Below are 19967 nucleotides of genomic sequence, written 5' to 3' on the forward strand. Positions count from 1 at the left end.
TAAACTGCTTCCCTTGCTATAGAACTTACATGTAAACTATTCCTTGATCTCTTAGTTTTCTTACAATATTTTTTTTATGTCTAAATTCTGTATCCATTTGGATCTTATCTTGGTATAGGGTGTGAAGTGTGGGTCTAATCCAAGTCTCTGCCATACTAACTTCCAATTTTCCAATAGCTTTTATTGAAGAGAAAGTTTTTATCCCAATAGCTGGACTCTTGGGTTTATCAAACAGCAGATTACTATAATCAATTCTTGCTATTACACCTAGTCTATTCCACTGATCCACCATTCTATTTCTTAGCCAATATCAGACAGTTTTGATGACTGATGCTTTGTAATATAATTTTAGATCAGGTAGGGTTAAGCCACTTTCTTCTGCACTTTTTTTCATTAAATCCCTGGAGATTGTCGACTTTTTATTTCTCCATATGAATTTACTTACAATTTTTTCTAACTCATTAAAGTAATTTCTTGGAATTTTGATTGGTAGAGAACTAAACAAGTAGTTTAATTTTGGTAATATTGTCATTTTTATTATATTATCTCTGCCTATCCATGAGCAATTTATATTTGCCCAGTTATTTAAATCTGATTTTATCTCTGTGAGAAGTGTTTTGTAATTGTTTTCAAAAAGTTTCTGAGTCTGCTTTGGCAGGTAGACTCCCCAATATTTTATATTGTCTGAAGTTACTTTGAATGGGATTTCTCTTTCTAGCCCTTTCTGCTATATCTTGCTAATCATATATAGAAATGCTGAGGGTTTATGAGGGCTTATTTTATATCTATTGAGTTGTTTCTGTCAGGCCCAACTGTTCATGGCTCCCATTTGGGATCTTCTTGGCAAAGAGGCTGTAGTGGTTTGCCATTTCCCTCTCCAGTACATTTTATAGGTGAGAAAATTGAGGCAAACAAGGTTAAATGACTTGCCCAGGGTTCACATCTACTAAGTAAATGTCTGAGGCCAGATTAAACTCAGAGAGATGAGTCTTTTTGACTCCATATTCACCTAGTTGCACTTAAATGCTTGTTACTATGATAATAAGGAAGGAAGATAAAATTATAAGTAGAGATGAAGAGAACATATATTCTGATCTTAGAAAAACATGAACAGACTTGCATAAAATAAGAGAAATTAGCAGAACCATGAGAAAGCTGGTTATAGTATCAGCAAAATTGTTTTCAGAATAACTTTTAATGAATAAGTCATTTTGACTGTTATAAAAACCTGGATTAACAAAAAAAAGGATATATAAAGGAAGATGCTATCTGTATCCATAGAAAGAATTGATAAATAGAAGTATGTATAAAATGATTTTGCAGATACATATCAATTTGTGACCAATGTTAGTCATTTCTGGGGGGGGAAAGGGGGAAAAAGAAATTTACATGATAACTATTGTACATTTAAAAAGAATAGCAAGTTGTGCCTAATAAATTCTCAGTTTCATATACAGTCTATGTTATATGTATTTTGTTATAAAATATTTGTCTTGTTCTAAAAATTAAAAATACAGGCAGGCAGGCAGGCAGGCAGGCAGGCAGGAAGGAAGGAAGGAAGGAAGGAAGGAAGGAGGAAGGGAGGGAAAGAAAAAAGAAAGAGAAAGAAATATACATAAGAAAAAAGAAAACACAGATAAGCACAAGCACATGGATGGGAGGAATGAAGATAGGAATGACTTGCAGTTCATGAATGAAAAATAATAATATGAAATGTCTGCCTTCAAATATTTGAAGACCTATCTTATAGAAAATAGGATTAGACATTCTTTTTAGCCCTGGGGAAAAGAATTTAGCCAAATGGTAGAAATTGCAAAGTAGTAAATTTGAATTTGATGTCAAGAATAAAGAACTTCCAACAATGAAAGCTATCAAAAAAGATAATGGCTGAGGTCTCCAAGTAGAAGCAGAAAGATCAATAACTAAGCATATTATAATGAGGATTTTTTCAGGCCCCCTCCAATTGAGAAATGCAGTGATTCTGTAAAAAGGTTAGACATAAGACAAAATCAGATTACAGATAACTTCAAATGGGAGATTAAAGAGTTTCATTTTCATTATTATCATAGTGGAAATCCATTGGAGGCTTTTCAAGGGCAGGGAAGGACCAACACAGTGTCACATGTGTTCCTTGGAAAGATCATTTTGGAAGGCAGATAAGAGGAAAGAGACTTATAACAGGGAATAGGAGCCTTCTTCAATATTCAAACTCAAGAAGCAATGGGAGTGGGGGAAGGGCATCAGAACTGGAGTGATGATTAATGAAGAGGAGATAAACGAAAATTTGTCAAGCAAAGGGGGCAAGAGATGCAGAACTGAAGTAATGAGGAAAGAGGAAAATCTTAGATATTCAACCTCTTTTGTGCTTCCATGCTTAAAGAAGTAACCAGGCACCTAGAAGTCAATGTTAGACTATACCCCCAGGATTCTGAAAATTCTTCCAGCTCAACTAGATAAACATCTTGAGATCACCAACCAAGAATGATGAGAAGCTAATGATTGTCCTAGAAAGGGAGCACATTGAAAAAAAAAAGAGAAAGAAGGGTGGCTAGGTGGCACAGTGGATAGAGCACCGGCCCTGGAGTTAGGAGCACCTGAGTTCAAATACGGCCTCAGACATATAATAATTACCTAGCTGTGTGGCCTTGGGCAAGCCATTTAATCCATTGCCTTGCAAAAAAAAAAAAAACTAAAAAAAAGGAAAAGGAAAAAAGAGAGACCTACAAGAGAAAACAGACTGATTGATAGCATCATCTAAGTTCCAGGGATCAAGCATCAATCTTAAGATGATCAGGTGAAGTATCAGTCTACACCTGGGGAAATATTGAATGCAGCCCTGGATCCTAACTGGAAACACAGAGCTAAAAGTTTCACTGATTCCAGGCTGGCTCAGCAGTACACTGACAAGTGACAGATAAATGAGCCAAGCAAGCCATAGGAAGAAGACTGGTACCTCTTGTGGTGGGACTAGTTGACAGAGTATTGATGTCATTCATACAGCAAGGTTCTGTCACTAAAGTAAGGGTCTAGTGCATGGAAATTGTATACAATGATAAAATATGAGCTTATCCAGCCCTTCAGGGGCACTTTACACCCTGTCAGAGCTACCTATCATTCTCAATCTCAAATACCAAAATAGTGACACTAAACCTGGAATCACAGTTACTCCATTTGCCTCCCAGTTGTGTTGGTTACAGCTCCATCTGGGTCAGAGATCCACTGGCGGGAATGGTCAACAGCAATTTATTGCTTACATCTTGTCAGTCAAGGGTGCAATAGCAACACTTAAAATTCCTATAACTTCCCAAACCAAAATAGCCACCATCTCCCTGTACACATTGTCTCCCCCCATTAGAGCATAATTTCTTTGATGATAGAGATTGTTTCCAGGTTTGTATTTGTAGTCCCAGAGCATAATACTTGGCCATAGTAAATAGTAACTTTTTCTACTCAATAGTTAAGATGCAAAAGAAACTCATTCCAGCCCTGAGGAAAACCACATGCATGGATGTCTGGAGATACAGTGGGCAGAACACACATATCAACTTCTGAAGAAAAACCTCAAACTACAACTTAAAAGTTTGCTTCTTAAGAAGCAACAGTTATGCAGCCAAGCACCAAAACAATGAGGCTGCATCCCAATTTTGCCAGCCTGAAGATACAATATAGATGCAATTACACTCTTTCTAATTCACTGGAGATTCAAATCATCTATTTCAATAAGTCATATAAGGCAAAGCTTTAACAGTGGAAACAAAGGGGGTAGCTAGGTTGGATTTTGTTGTTCTTGCTACTGTGTGTCTTTAATTTGAAATATAAAGTAATTTTGACAAATCACTGGCCTTAGACTTAGAAAATCTGAGTTTGTAGATCTAATACCTATCAGCTATATGATCCCAGGCAAGTCAATTAACCTCTCTAAGCCTCAGTTTCTTCATCTGCAAAATGGAGACACAACTATTTGCAAGGTAGTTGAAAAAAAGTGTTGTATAAATGTAGAATTAGTGGGGGGAGAGACAAAATTATAAAGGAAGGACCACCATCCCAGTATTTATTGAATACCAAATTGGAAGGAATGTTAGGCAATTATTTATTGAATACCTATGTGCAAAGCATTCATCAAGGCACTATAGAGAATACAAAAATGGATATGATCATTACAAACTGGCAGAAACAAATATCTCATGTTTTAAGGCTGAAACAGGACCCCGAGTATGGTATAATTCAACCAACTTGATGCCACAGTCATAATAGAGATCATTATTATATGGAAAGATTTACCAAAGCTTGTAGTCCACTAGAAGAGGCTCTGTGACCCCCCCCCCCCGGGCCTGGGCTTCTATCACTACACCACACTGCCTTCCATGGTATGTGTATAAACAAATGAATTATACTTAGACAATCCTTCAGCTGACAATTATATTGACCTCAAATCTAACTTCTCCAGCAAAAAGCTACTAGAAGTTAGGTCCTTTGGAGAAGAATAGTGATGTTGTAAATGCTTCAAAATTGCCTTTTTTAAGAATCGTTTTGCTATGCAAGACAAGGCATCTATTAAATTGTTAAATCTTTTATTTGAAAGAGATTTTCAAGTTATACCTCAAGTGAAACATAAAGCCTTTTAATACAAATACCAGGATCATAACTTCAGCCTGACTAAGCTTTAAGAAAAAAAACCCATACCTTTTCCTAGCAGTATGGAATCTATTAATCAGTCACTGTAATGCTGAAAAAAATCAGCCCTGGATCAAATGAGGGATTGCCCACAAGGAAACTGATCTTAGGCAGGGTCTGTGCTCCCTCTGTTAAGATTTTCAATGAATTTGGGTAGTTCTGGGTAAGCAGAGAGGCAGACTCTAGGCCTATGAGAACTGGAAACGAAGGGGAATAGGGTTGAGACAGGGATGATGCAGATCAATGAATCACTATCATCCTCCTCCTATCCTAAATCAACTCCCTTCAGAAATTTCCCCTCCAGGTAATAAGATAAACCCATTCTACTCCCAATAACCTACCCTTACTGAACAAAGGGGCATATCGGGCCCTATTTTTTAGCAAATCTGAGAGACTCCCCCTGCTGTATTCAGGACCAAAGGCAGAGGCAGAAAAGCCAGGTAGGTATCTAGGGATGGTAGAGAATATATAGCTGGTAAAAAGGGAGGGGGGCATAAGTCATATTAGAACTTGGAAATTCTCTGAAACAAGCCTTTCATTTCTATAGGCAATTGAGGGCTGAAGAAATAAGGGGATTTACCAAGTTGGTTGTCCACACCTACCTCTGGATATTTGTATAAGATTTGGCTAGAACAAGTTTCTTTTATAGCTAAACTATTAATTTAATCCTAATTAATGGGAAAAAATGCAAAACTTCAGAGAAACAAATAAAATTATAAGTAAATCTCTGCCCCCAAGGAGCTTACATTCTAATTGGGGAGACCTTTGGTAAGTGGAATCACTGGAGAGTAGACTGACATTTTTCCAATAGCAGTAGAAATATTGATCTAATTATAGATCTAAAACTAGAAAGGGGGGGGGGTTATTGAGATGATACCTGAGAGGATCAGATAAAACATGGCTATGGACTGCCATTTTAATGTGGGTACATGAGGCTTTAATTAATCAAGACAAAGTGCTGAAGATAGAATTCCAGAGATGAAAAGGTGAAAGTCCTACAGGGAATGGACTCTGGCTTGGAAATGTTTCCTTTCTCTTAGGGTTACCTTTAAGATACCACTATTTCATGAAATCTCTGGTTTCAGGGTGGCTAGATGGCACAGTGGATAAAGCACCGGCCCTGGAGTCAGGAGTACCTGGGTTCAAATTCGGTCTCAGACACTTAATTACCTAGCTGTGTGGCCTTGGGCAAGCCACTTAACTCCATTTGCCTTACAAAAAAAAAACCTAAAAAAAAATCTCTGGTTTCTCCTTCAAATTAAAAGTGATCTCTCTCTCACAGGATTTGACCAAAACTTAATAAAGAAGGAGGAAGGTTCATTTTGGGGGCGGGGGGGGGGGGGGGGAGCTCATGAAAGTCTAGTAACATAGAAAAAGAAAAGTTGACCAATAAAACACTTAAGAAGGAAATGATAATCATTAATTCAATAACATTATTGTAAAGACAAACACTTTGAAAGACTTAATTCTGAACAATACAATGAACAAGCTCAATTCCAGAGGCCTACATGTTACCCATCTCCAGGTGAACAGGTGATACTAAGGGTGAAAATAGAGACTGTTTTTGACAATTCTGGAATTTGCTTTGCTTGACTATTCTTGTTTATAAATGAGGGACGGGGGAAGGAACATTTAAGAAAAGGGAAATTTTTTTTCTATGGGCAGTTAGGGTACCTATATTTTCCTCAATTAACTCTAATACTTTCAGTAGAATTCAGACCTAACATTCTCAGTCCTTCATTTATCTTTAACACCAAATTTCTTGAGCTGGCAATTACCAAAAGTCCAGTAAACTGATTCCTGACAGGACCAGTCATATCAGTAATGACATAAAATGACAAGACCTTGGCCTACTGCCAAAATATCACAAGCAACAAAAATATGATTCAAATTAACTGATATTATCTAAAAGTCAAAGCAACCTTCTCCAAATTTTTGCTTGTTTTGCAATAGAAAAAAAGGATAAAACTTAAAATATGGATTTTCCAGTTTAAACACAGGATTTAAGATTTAGAATAATATTTTTTGTTTGTTTTTTGAAGTGTTCTACAAGCCTCTAGTATAAGAAATTATTTTTATCTACAAAGAATATGACTCTTTTAAAAAATAAGTGGCTTTCCTAACATTTCTTACAATTGAATAACTTCCTCCTCTTAATAAATAAATTCTCTGCTTTGGAAAATGCATAGAAACTCTCTTTTGTAAAATGCTTCTTTGTTCACATGAAACTTTAACTGAAAGCCAGTCTCTCCCTATGACATTCAGCTTAAATGAAGGGTAAACTTAATTTTTTTTTAAAATATATAATTACAATAGTGATCATGAAAATTATAACTGACATATCTATAGATACATATATAAAATGAAGGCTCATTAAGCACATTACAATCATTATCTCATTTGTCCTCAGAACCCTATGAAGGAAATGCTGTTATTACCATTCCTATTGTAAAGATGAAGAAACTGAGGCTTGCTCAAAAGTCACTTAAGTAGCAAATGACTAAACTGAGACTGAAATCCAAGCCTTCTGCCTTCAAATCCAACCCCCTCCAACCCACCCCATTTTGGTTCATGGCAATTTCAGCACATATAGCCAGTTTCATATTCATCTTCATCTTCATAGAATATTTAACCATAATTTCAACAGGAAATAGCTTCCTTCAGTGGAAGAAAATGATAAGATTCATAAAGCACCATAAAGCATGCAATCTAATTGACTTAGTTTTATGTACAAATGAAATGAGAGTAATCTTAAATGCATGTGCTGGGGGAAAAAAAATGCTCATTTCTCCAAAGTTAAACTTGGAAGTATTTGCTGACAGCCCAGGGCACAGCTTTTCTATGATTCACTGGCATCCCAAAGGGTGTCAATCTAAGTAGTTCTTCCTCTATAATAGGAAAGTTAAGACAGGAGGATCCAGTTTCAAGCTAAGGAAGTCACCCCTTCCCTTCTCCCACCCCCAACAGGCTTTTTCACTCCAAAAAAGCAAAGGAAATTCAAGCTACACTAGATGGAAGAAGCAATTTTAAAACAAGGGGAAAAAACGCCCCAAACCACTCACTTACTCAGAAGAGAAGGCCTAAGAGAATTTCATGGTAGACACAGGGATTGCCGGAGGGCTGGCCAAATTCTGAAACTGTATTTCAGTAGAAATCACTGCTTCGAGATTGGTACTGCTAATGTGTTTACCAGGGACACGAGAAAACAAACTCGACCAGTTTTTCTTGTTGCTTCTACGAAAGCAATTATTTCTGACCAATGAACTAACACGTGAAGAGGGTTTCCCTGGACCCATCCAGATTCTATTTTTGGTAATGCCAAGCCAACCAGCCCTGCTCTTTCCTTCCAGCAGTCAGGATTGGGTTTCTTGCAGCCTAAATTTGCTACCACCTCCCTCCCTTGTTCTTCCCTCTTTAAATGTCCCCAGGCCCACAGAGGGCAAAGACTCACCTTTCCTGATGTTTTAATAGTAGGATCACAAATTTTTGTAAAACACTGTTTTATTTTCTCTGAGTCAGGGAGGTTTAGTAGCCCAAGCAGAGGCCTGCCCCCCTCCACTTTCTCATAAAGGACACCCTGTTTTCTCGGGTTAATGTCCACAAGCTGCTGGGTTTCAGGACAGTTTGGCTCCACACTTAGTTTCCTGGTGTTAAAAGTCATAAAGACAGAGGGTCTTTGAAAGCTGAAATGTACAACTTGTCAGTGGTTTGTTTGTTTGGTTGGGCAGGTTAACAACAGTATATTTTGGTGGTGCTCTTTAATTCAATGAGAAAAGATTTGTAAGAAATTACTGTTCCATTCCAGGGCCCTAATCTCTCCACTAAACACCTGAATCTCTCAGATATGCTAATAAAAATAGGGATAGTGGTTAAAAAGGCTCAAGTATATGCATAGGGAACTGAATTTGGAGTCAGGAAGATCTGTGTTGAAATCTCACTTATATATATAATAATGTGGTGTGTGTATATATAATCATAAAATATATAACAAAAAATGTTTATTAGCTATGAACCAAGGCAAATCAGTTAATCTTTCTTCATAAGAGGGTTGGATTCCAAAGGTGGCCTTCATTGTTCTATCTCAGCACTAAATCCACACACCTGTGATATGATGCTAAGAGAGGCAACAAAGTGAGAGTAGCAAAACAAATGACACAAATTAGGCCATGCAAAATTGAAGCCCAAAAGAGAAGGATGATGTCTTCTAGGACAGCTTGATCTAGTGAAAAATGTGGAATATATGGAGTCAGAAGACTAAGCACAAACAGCAATGTATAATCTTATAGCCCATGTGACCTTGGACAAGCTACTTACTTCCTTCAGAATGCCAGCACTCAGTTTCCTCATCTGTAAAATGAGAGGGTTGCAGGAACTGCATAACTAAGGTTATGTAAACTAAAGTCTAAATTTCCAGCTCTCAATCCTTCCATTCCTCAATCCATCAACAAGTCCTTTTAGTAGTCAGTCAGATACTATGCTAGATACCAAAGCTATATTGACAAAAATGGAATAACTCCAATTCTGAAGGTGAAGCTGCTATATATGTGGCTATTCAGTGCCATCCATCTTTTGGGTTGAATAGGTTAGCCTAATAGAAAGATGCCCAGTGCTGCAAGAATGTTCTGGTAGATGGGAAGAATTTGATGATAGACTGGCATCCTGAAATGCAACCTTGCCATTGTCCACCAAAATCGTCACTGCATTGAGCTCTCATTGTACTGTTGAGTCTAGTTGTCTACTCCTACAACCCTCCCTGCCATCCCAACAGTTTTCTGAGCCACAGAGGAACAGTAACCTTTTTTATCCTGCACACCCAGGCAGTCACTTCCTTAGCATCTCATGGAAGATTATCCTCGGGTCTGTCAACACCTTCTGAGGGCTGGTCTAGGTGTGACTTACAGCAACCTTGCCCACACCTAGCCCAGAGCATGCTAAAATCTTCCCAGGCTAATTAATGCCAACATTTCTGAATAGCCTATCTGTTGGGTGGTAAACTTCTTTACCTAAATACAGAAATAAAAATTCTTTGGGCTAAGAACCAACTATGTCACAAAAAGTAGGGAAGCCTAAAATTTCCCATTATAAATACTTATTTGATTTCAGAAAAGCATTTAGTTCCACTCTTTGCATCTTATACTAAAATTTATTTTTGAAAAGTATCTCTTATTTAGGGTGGGAAATGGGATTCAGGGAAGAGATCTCTAAATTTGGAGTCAAAGGACCTGAGGTCATATACCACCTATGCCACTTGATTACCTATCTATCTCTGGGCAATTGACTTAACCACTCTGGGCCTCAGCTCCCTCAAATGTAAAATAGGGGAATTGAACTACATCACCTCAAGGCTCTTTCCAACTACAAGTCTATGGGTCTTTGAACCCACAAAAGGAAATGAGTTCTCTTCCCCATAGGGATTCTAGTACTTGAATGGCTTTCTACAGAAGCGTGGTCCAGTCAGGTTCTTACATTGCTAAAGCTGACATCTAGCCTCCTGATTAGCCACAAAAAAAGGGTAATAGTCTTCCCAAACCACAATATGCCTGGATAATCTAATGATGGGAAAACTTATTATCTGTAAATTTATCAGCATTTAATATTGCAGCCTGCTCAGAGTTCTCTCAACTGTTTCTCATAAAGAAAGTGTAGGAGAGCAGAAAGAATAGTAAACTTGAAACCAGAAAGGCTAAAATGCAAATGCTACCTCTGACATTAGCTGGATGATCATTTTATAAGGGTTTGTTTTCATCTCTATGGTTTGAATTCTTCATCTATGAAAGAAGTTATTGAAATCTGAAGATCCTATAAGAATTAGTAGATTGAGTGTTCAACGTGGTTCCACAAAGACTCAGGTTTCAATCTTGAATCTGACTCTGCCCATGGAAACAGTGGCAATTCATTTTTCATTCTTTTTTTATTTTTTAAAAAATATGTAATTTATTTATCTTTCTAAATACATGCAAATTTAATTTTCAACAATCATTTTAAAAATTTATTTATTTAAGGCAATGGGGTTAAGTGCCTTGCCCAAGATCACACAGCTAGACAATTATTAAGTGTCTGAGGTCAGATTTGAACTTAGGTCCTCCTGACTCCAGGGCTGGTGCTCTATCCACTGCGCCACCTAGCTGCTCCTACAATCATTTTTTTAAATTTAATATTTATTTATTCTTGTTTTGTACAAATAATGGTTTTTTATACATTAATAAAATATTCTTGTTTAAGAGTAAACAAAATACCCCCTCTCCCAAAAAAATACAGACTTGATTGAGCAATAAAGTAAAGGGGAGAGAAAAAAATTAAAATTAAAAAAAATAACAGTGATAATTGTAGGTGCCAGCCCTGGAGCCAGGAGCACCCGAGCCCATATCTGACCCCATACACCAATCACCCAGCTGTGTGACATGCAAGCCACCCCAACCCCACTGCCCTGCAAAAAACCAAAAAAAAAAAAAGAAAAAGAAAGACCCAAAATAAAAATAAAATAGTAATAATAGTAGGGGCAGTTGGGTGGTGGACAGAGCACTGGCCCTTGAGCCCAGAGCACCTGGGTCCAAATCCAGCCTCAGACACCCAATGGTCAACCTGCTATGTGACCCCAGGCAGGCCACCCAGCCCCATTTGCCCTGCACCCCAGCTAAAAAATAATAATAATAATAATAAATGTGCTTCAGTCTGTGTTCCAACACTACCAACTCTGTCAGGTGGATCACATTCTTTATAAGTCCATCACAAAAGTTACTTCCATATTTTTCCACTGTTGCCATTGCTGATCACAACTCCCTCCTTTCATATTTCTCCACTACCATGTACTATATTTTCTCTCTCCTTTCACTCTGACTCTGCTGTAGGGTAGCTGAGTGGTGCAGCAGACAAATCCCTGGTCCTGGGGCCAAGAGGCCCTGAGCCCCCATACCACCCCTTAGGCCCAGCATCTACCTGGCCCTATGGTCCAGGACAGGCCTTCCAATCCCAGCCCCTTGCAAGAAGTAAAAAATAAAATATGTTATATCTGACCACTCTCCCCCCATGGTCCATCCTCTCCTCCATCATTCATATCCTCACCCCTTCCCCCTGCCCCCCCTCCTTACTCTACATATCTATACCCCACTGAGTATATATGCTGTTTCCTCTCCTAGTCACCTCTGATGAAAGCGAAGATTCCCTCATTCCCCCTTGCCTTTTGCCCTTCCATATCATTGCAATAGCTCGTTGTAATAAAGAAAAATCTTATTATATGAAATATCTTAGCCTATTCCTCCTCTCCTTTTTCTTTCTCCCATTACATTTCCCTTTTATCTACTGATTCCATTTTTACACCACAATATATCTTCAAATTCAGTTTTCTCCTGTGCTTCATCTATAAAAGCTCCTTCTACCTGCTCTGTTAATTGAGAAGGTTCATATCAGTATCATCAGTGTCATTTTTCTATGCAGGAATACATATAGTTCATCATCATTAAGTCCCTCATATTTTCCCCTTCTCCTCCACTCTCTATGCTTCACCTGAGTTCTGTATTTGAAGATCAAATCTTCTGTTCAGCTCTGGCCATTCCAACAGGAACACTTGAAATTCCCCTGGTTCATTGAAAGTCCATGTTTTTCCCTGGAAGAGGACATTCAGTTTTGCTGGGTAGTTGATTCTCAGTTGCATTCTAAGCTCTTTTGCCTTCCAGTATATTATATTCCAAGCCCTATGAGCTTTTAATGTAGTTGCTGCTAAGTCCTGTGAGATCCTGATTGTAGCTCCATGATATTTGAATTGTGTCCTTCTGGCTGCTTGTAATATTTTCTCTTTGACTTGGGAGTTCTGGAACTTGGCTATAATATTCCTGGGGGTTGGTTTTCTGGGATCTCTTTCTCGGGGAGATCGGTGGATTCTCTCAAATTCTATTTTGCCCTCTGCTTCTAGGATATCAGGGCAATTTTCCTGTAGTAATTCTTTGAAAATGATGTCAAGGCTCTTTTCCTGATCATGACTTTCAGGTATTCCAATAATTTTTAGATTATCTTTCCTAAATCTGTTTTCCATATCAGTTGTTTTTTCAATGAGATGTTTCACATTTTCTTCTAATTTTTCATTCTTTTGGTTTTGAAGTATTGAGTCCTGATTTCTCATAAATTCATCAATCTCCCTGAGTTCTATTCTTTGTCTTAATGATTTGTTTTCCTCAGAGAGCTTTCTTATCTCTTTTTTTTTTCCATCTGGCCAATTCTGCTTTTTAAAACATTCTTCTCCTTAATAACTTTTTGAACTGTTTTATTCATTTGACCTAAGCTGGTTTTTAGCATGCTATATTTATTTTTTAGGTTTTTGCAAAGCAAATGGGGTTAAGTAGCTTGTCCAAGGCCATACAGCTAGGTAATTATTAAATGTCTGAGATGAATTTGAACTCAGGTACTCCTGACTCCAGGGCTGGTGTTTTATCCACTGCACCACCTAGCTGCCCCTAGCATACTATTTTCTTCAGCTTTTTTTTGGATTCCCTTGACTAGGCTGCTGACTTCATTTTCATGTTTTTCCTGCATCTCTCTCATTTCTTTTCCCAGTTTTTCTTCTATCTCCCTCATTTGATTTTTGAAGTCTTTTTTGAGGTCTGTCATAGCCTGAGCCCAATTTCTGTTTTTCTTGGAGTCTTTAGATGCAGGCACTTGTGCATCTTCATCTTCAGACTGAGTATTTTGATCCTTCTTGTGCTCACAGGCAAAGTATCTCTCAGTGTTGTTCCTCTTATTTCTCTGCTTGCTCATTTTCCCAGCCTAAGCCTGTTTTGGGGGTGCTTCCTGAGCTTTTGGGACACTCCCACAAGAGTCTCAGTGGTGTGAGGCTCTGTCCTCCCTCCTGGTCTGTGAATGACCATAATCACCCCCTTCTGCCATGGGGCTGAGGTGGGGGGGGCCTGCTGTTTTATGGGGGGACCTAGACTGGGATCAGGATCTGAATGTGGTCAGAACCCCAGAGTCCTCTTCCAGGGACAGAGGACAGAGCTTGGCAGTCTCTCTCTCTCTCTCTCTCTCTCTCTCTCTCTCTCTCTCCACTCCCCTCCCTAGGTTCAATGGGCTCATGCCCTGGGGGCTCCTGCTTACCGGCTCCGCCTGCTTCTCTTGCTTGGTTCTGGGCTGTGGTGAGACCAAGTTGCTTGCTGTGTGCCCTGAGGGCTGGGCTTCAAGTGCTCTCTCTGGCAGAGGTCCCCCGCTGTTCCCCCCAGGTTGTGCCTGGTGCTCCCCGGGGCATAGCTCAGGAAACTCCCCCACTGCTGAGAGCTGCAGCTCTCAGCACCCTGGGGCTGCCTCCGGGAGGTTGAAGTTCTTTCACTCTGTCGGGCCACCCCTCTCCATTTTTCATTTTTGAGACTAAATTTTTTCATCATGGTAGAAAAGTAGAGAGAACATTTGATTTGAAATTAGGAGAACCTGGTTTTAAAAACTGCCTCAGACATTTACTAGCCCTGTCATACTAGGCAACCTTACTGTACCTCAGTTTCTTCAGTTATAAAATGAGGATAATAATAATAATAATAATAATAATAATAATAATAATAATAACACCTATCTCAGAGGATTGTTGAAAGAATCAAATGAGTTACCATATGCAAAAAATTTTGTAAACATTAAAGTATTATACAAATAGGAGCTATTATTAGCTGTTAAAAAAAATTAATCAAGAATTAATTCTTGGGGCAGCTAGGTGGCATAGTGGATAAAGCACCAGTCTTGGATTCAGGAGTACCTGGGTTCAAATCCGATCTCAGAAACTTAATAATTACCTAGCTGTGTGGCCTTGGGCAAGCCACTTAACCCCATTTGCCTTGCCAAAATAAAAACCTAAAAAATTTAAAAATTTAAAAATTAAAAAAAATTAATTCTTAAACTCAGGTGATATACCAGATATTGAGTTGAGTATTAAGACTGAAAAGCCAAAAATGAAACTTTTCCTTCTTATATTCTACTGGAGGAAGGGGTGAACATGAATAAAAAATGGGAAAATGAATGAAGGAATGAATACAACATATACAAAATATAGAGCACTAGTAAAAGAAATAAAACCAAATGGGAATATGATAAGAGTCCATAGTATCTCCATTGTCCTAGATCCTACTAGAACTATCCCAATAATGCTTTCATGTAGTCTACAGAGTATGAACTGACATCCTCAATACTTTTTAGCTGCTTACAAAAAAAAAAAGAAGCCATTATCATAGAATAATGAATTACCCCAGGATCATTTCTCTCTGCACCCCCATCAAACATCAAAGACTAGAATGGCCACAAAAATAGCAACAACTGCAACTTCCCAAATCCAAAAAGTTCCAGTAACAAACATTATAACCCACTAATTTTCATTCCAAGAAGGGGACAAAACAGTCAAAGCAAAAGGGGAAGAAGGTGGTTACATCAAATGTCCAGAATGAACACACCTTTTCCTTAAAGCACAGAAAATCAGAACAGTGACTGCCAAAGACAATTCCAAATCTATCAGTGGTGGTGTCATGACTGTCAATCATTAGGGTCTTAAAATCATATACTAGACTTGAGGAAAAGGTCCATTCTGGCACATTTTTCCCCTAATTGACTTAAGACTCCTCCAGTTTACTATTAACATATTCAAAGTCTTCTCTAAAAGGTAACCTGGAAAAATATTGCTGCCTTGTTTGATATAAGATACATCTCTGGGAAAAAGTGGGATGGGGGGAGGAAACTTATTATAATAGTTATAAAAATTAAAGGGGAAAGTTTTACAAGATTATAAGCATTCAACAGTATAGCTGACATCCCCTAAAATAAATTCAGTAATAACCATCTTTTATCTATTAGAAAATCTCTTCCCATATTTCCCAAAATTACATCTTTAATTTAAATGGGAGAAAAGTCTCCTTAACTCACAGTAAGTAATAACAATACTCCACAAGGAAAATGAAAACTTCTCCTGTAAAGATTTCTGAGACTTACAAGTAATAAGATAGCCCCATCTTCTGTTCAAGACTCAGGATGTATTACTTTTTAAGCCCTCAGTTCCAATCTACAATGTGGATGAAACTGCAGAAGACTGGGCAAGCAATAGCTCTCTTCCTAATACTCCTCATTTGTAGATGAATTGTGTCATATTATATTTTCTCTATGATCTATTGTATATGTCTTGCTTCTTTAACTACACTGTCAGCTTCCTCAAAGAAAAAAACTATGTCTTGTATCTATCTCATTTGCATCCCCCACCATGCCTAATATTGTGCCTCATACATTAACAGGCATTCGTATATATGAATGATTGTACTCCTTCCCTACAGATCTGAAAAAGGGGAAGTTCCTGTTTTCCTCATCCACCCTACCTCTGTTCAGTCATCACATGGCCTTGTATTGACTTTCTTTTCAAACTTATAGAGAAATAATAGCTCTCAGTAGTTCTGTCTAAATGCTTTAAAACTTCCAGTTACCACACAAGAGGGCTAGTCAGAAGATTATAGCATCATAGATTTAGAGCTCAAAAGGTACCTCAGAGACCAGCTAGTGCAGCTTCATTTTATAAATGAAGAAAGTGAGGTAGACAGAGGTTAAGTGACTACTCCAGGGTCATACTGTACTGGGTTACCAAACTGGCCTTTCTGAGAGCTTTCCTAGACCCAATGATCTCATCACAATGCCTCATTACACAGAGTTGGAAAGGATCTCAGACACCAGCTGGTCCAAACCAAAGCTAAAACAAGAATATCTTCTATATCATTGCAACACAAGGACTTATTCAGCTTTTTGCAAAGACTATCAAAGAGGGAGAAACCCACTGCCTACCCACATAGCCCACTCCATTTGGGGGGGAGAGGGGAGTCAGTTGGGGTTATGTGACTTCTCCAGGGTCATCTAGCTAGTATGAAAAATGCTGGATTTGAACTAAGGTCATCTCCAGGATCAGTGATCTATATAGCTGTCCCGTATCACTTCACATTTAGAAAGTGAGGCAATTTTTTCTTCAAGCCTACATTCACTTCTCTGTCACTCCTCCTCCTCCCCTTGTTCTGAATTTTGTCCTCTGAGGCCAAACAAAACAAATCAAATCCCTCTTTCATGAGGCAGCCTGTTAAAAACTTGAAGACAGCTATCATATTCCACCTTCACACCCATTCCCCATATTTCCTCTTCTAATGACCAAATAAAAAAACAATGAAAAAGCATTTCTTACCTACTATGTGTCAAACTAAATCAACTGTCCTTAATTAACAACTAGTATTTAAATGGAGAGACATTGTAGCACCACAGCCAGAGACAAGCTCAAAGGTAGAAAGTCTTGGCTTCAAATTCTGCTCCAGAAACAAAATGGTATTTCTGGAGAAAGTCACTTTACCTCTTAATGCTCTAAGCAATTCTCTAAGACTTTGACATTCCTTGCAGAGGATTATCTATGATGATAAGTATTGGTAAAGAGAGTGTCCTCACCTGGTTTTTCTCTGCATCAAGGAAATCACAGGTCCAGTTCCAATCCTTATCCCTTAGATGCAAAAGAATACTTTAATGGCAATTCTTACCTCCTAAACACAATCTCTACCCATCAAGTATTGTACACAAATGAGGGGAGGGAATGGGAAGATAGGGATTTCAGTCACCTAAATGAATGACTCAGAACTGTACATGGTAGAGATGGAGAGGGCATTCTAGCCCCTTACCCTTTAATCTAGCAAAATCCAAGTTTTCTAAAGTATATCTTGGTTCATGCTATTTCCTCCTCCCAGAATGCCAGGGACAAGTGGTCCTTTGAATAGAGCACTAGACCCGAAGTCAGTTAATCAACATTTAATAACTGTCTACCATATTCTAGGCACTGTGCTAAGAGCTGGAGGTAAGGAATATATGAATTCAAATCCAGCCTCAGACACTTTGTAGTTTATTAATGTGACTATGGGCAAGTTGATTTACAACTGCCTCTCTCAGTATCCTCAACTGCAAAAAATGGGAATCATAGTAACACCTATATCCCCTGGTTGTTGTGATGATAAATTGAGATGACATTTGTAAAGCGCTTATTAGCATAGTGCCTGGTACAAAATAGATAGACTATTTCAATAGATGCTTGTCTGGGCATTTTTCCATCCTCCAAGGTCCATCTCAAATGTTACCTCTTCTATGAAGCCTTCCTCCACCCAATTTTGAACTTCATCACAAGTACAAAACCATTTTATTTGTACATCTCTTGTGGCATTTATCTCATTACCCCATATTTCTATATAACCTCATATCACAAATATTTATGCACATCTCTTTGATCTCCTATTAGATAGGTAATACCAACATGGTACAGTGGATAATGATGGAATAAGAGCCAAAGAACCTAGATCAGTTGATCAGCTATGTGATCATTTGCTTCAGTTTCTCTTTGTATAAAATGATGAAGTTGAACTAAATGAGCTCTAACATCCTTTCCAACTCCAATCGTAAGAGCCTATTGGAAGTTCAGAAGGGAAAGAACCATGCCCAATCCAACTTGATATCCCCACAGTACAAGGTGTTGCACAAAAAAAAAGCTTCAAAGGAATAAATATTTATTTTTAAAAACTAACATTCAAAGTTCCAATTCTAAGAAAGAGCTTTCAAGGAGTAGGAAGCCTGACATGGTGACACCTTACAGAGGAAGAATTTTTTCAATTAGAGGTACCTCTCAAGTCAAGTTACAGTCACTGTGCTGTCATTTGTAAGCTCTCTGAAAAATCAATAAGCTAGGTCTGGTTAACAAAGTGTTCTAAAGAAGCTTTATAAAGTAATGTAACAGGCCCTCAAATGATACAGGTTGTCAATCCTTATCTGAAAAATCATTTGGTGTGCATCCCCTTTGATCCAGCAATATCACTACTGGGCCTATACCCTGAAAAGATGATGAAAAAGGATAAAAACATCACTTGTACAAAAATATTCATATCAGCCCTGTTTGTGATGGCAAAGAATTGGAAATCAAGTAAATGTCCTTCAATTGGGGAATGGCTTAGCAAACTGTGGTACATGTATGTCATGGAACACTATTATTCTATTAGAAACCAGGAGGGATGGGAATTCAGGGAAGCCTGAAGGAATTTTCATGACCTGATGCTCAGTGAGATGAACAGAACCAGAAAAACTCTGTACCCCCCATCAGCAACATGAGGGTGATGCTCAACCTTGATGAACTTGCTCATTCCATCAGTGCAACAATCAGGGACAATTTGGGGCTGTCTGCAGTGGAGAATACCATCTGTATCCAGAGAAAGAATCTATTGCCTTTAATTTAGGAAAAAAACTGATATCTTATTGTCTGATTTTGCTATCTCTTATACTTTATTTTTCTTGCTTAAGGATATGACTTCTCTCTCATCACATTCAATTTGGATCAATGTATACCTTGAAAACAATGTAAGGATTGACAAAGTGCCTTCTGTGGGGTGGGGGAGGGAAGTAAGATTAGGGGAAAAATTGTAAAACTCAAAATAAATATTTTTAAAAAAGAAAAGAAAAGAAAAATCATTTGGTAGGGAATTAAACTGCACAGAAATGGTTGTCTTTGGAACTGATAGAATGCTTCTGTGGGGGAGGGGGGGACCCAAACAGATATTTGACCCCAAGTCTGAACAACTGAGCTTTGTAGTCACTTTGTACTGACTTTGATAGGAGGCATTCCTATGATATACTAGAATCAGAAACAAAATGGGAATGACTAACCAAACTATGGCAAGCATACAATAATGGAATAATATTGTCTTATGGGGAAGGGGAGAGGCTGAAGGGAGGGAGAGAATTTGGAACTCAAATTTTTAAATGAACATCATTTAAAAAAACTAATTCAAAATGGGAGGAAGAATAAAAAAAGAAGAAATATGAGAGAGAGTATGGCATAATGGAGAGACAGCTGATTGGTAGAGTTAAAAAACATCGGTTTAAGTCCCTTCCTTAACACAGACTTGCTGTGTGATCCTGGGAAAGTCACATAATTTCTCAGTGCCCCAGGCACTCTCTAAATTGAAGAACAGATTCCAATTTGCAATTGAGCTCACTAAACTAAGGAGTTTAACAATACAGTTAAAAAAAATACAAAGCTAAAGTACAACATGCACAGTGGTCACAGCAAAGAAAATGAAAACTCTATATAAGGAAGACAAATTCTTGAGTGAATGAAAAACAAATAATTGTTGTGGACAATAAATAATCTCTTCACAAAGAGGTAAGTTATTGCCAGGTCAAGGAGAGAATGAAAGCTTTTTTCTTAATTATTTGTCTTTTTTTTTAATCCTAAAGGTTCAATTTAGGTGGTAGTTCTGGAAATAACTGGGTTGTAAAAAGCAAAT

General features: G+C 38.0%; 1 protein-coding gene across 2 annotated transcripts in view; it reads right to left on the bottom strand.

The window, feature by feature from the left end:
* The window catches only part of FHIP1A (FHF complex subunit HOOK interacting protein 1A), a 352578-nt gene that overhangs the window by 269070 nt on the left and 63541 nt on the right, over positions 1-19967 (bottom strand). Inside the window, exon 1 of one of the 2 annotated variants that reach the window (XM_074229135.1) lies at positions 7741-10561. The exons of the other annotated variant lie outside the window; for it this stretch is intronic. The gene's annotated coding sequence lies outside the window, so the exon portion shown is untranslated. Of the gene's footprint in view, positions 1-7740; positions 10562-19967 lie in introns of those variants that run through there. 2 annotated transcript variants of the gene reach the window in all.

This window comes from Macrotis lagotis, chromosome 3, assembly GCF_037893015.1.
Source record: "Macrotis lagotis isolate mMagLag1 chromosome 3, bilby.v1.9.chrom.fasta, whole genome shotgun sequence".
Taxonomy (NCBI): domain Eukaryota; kingdom Metazoa; phylum Chordata; class Mammalia; order Peramelemorphia; family Peramelidae; genus Macrotis; species Macrotis lagotis.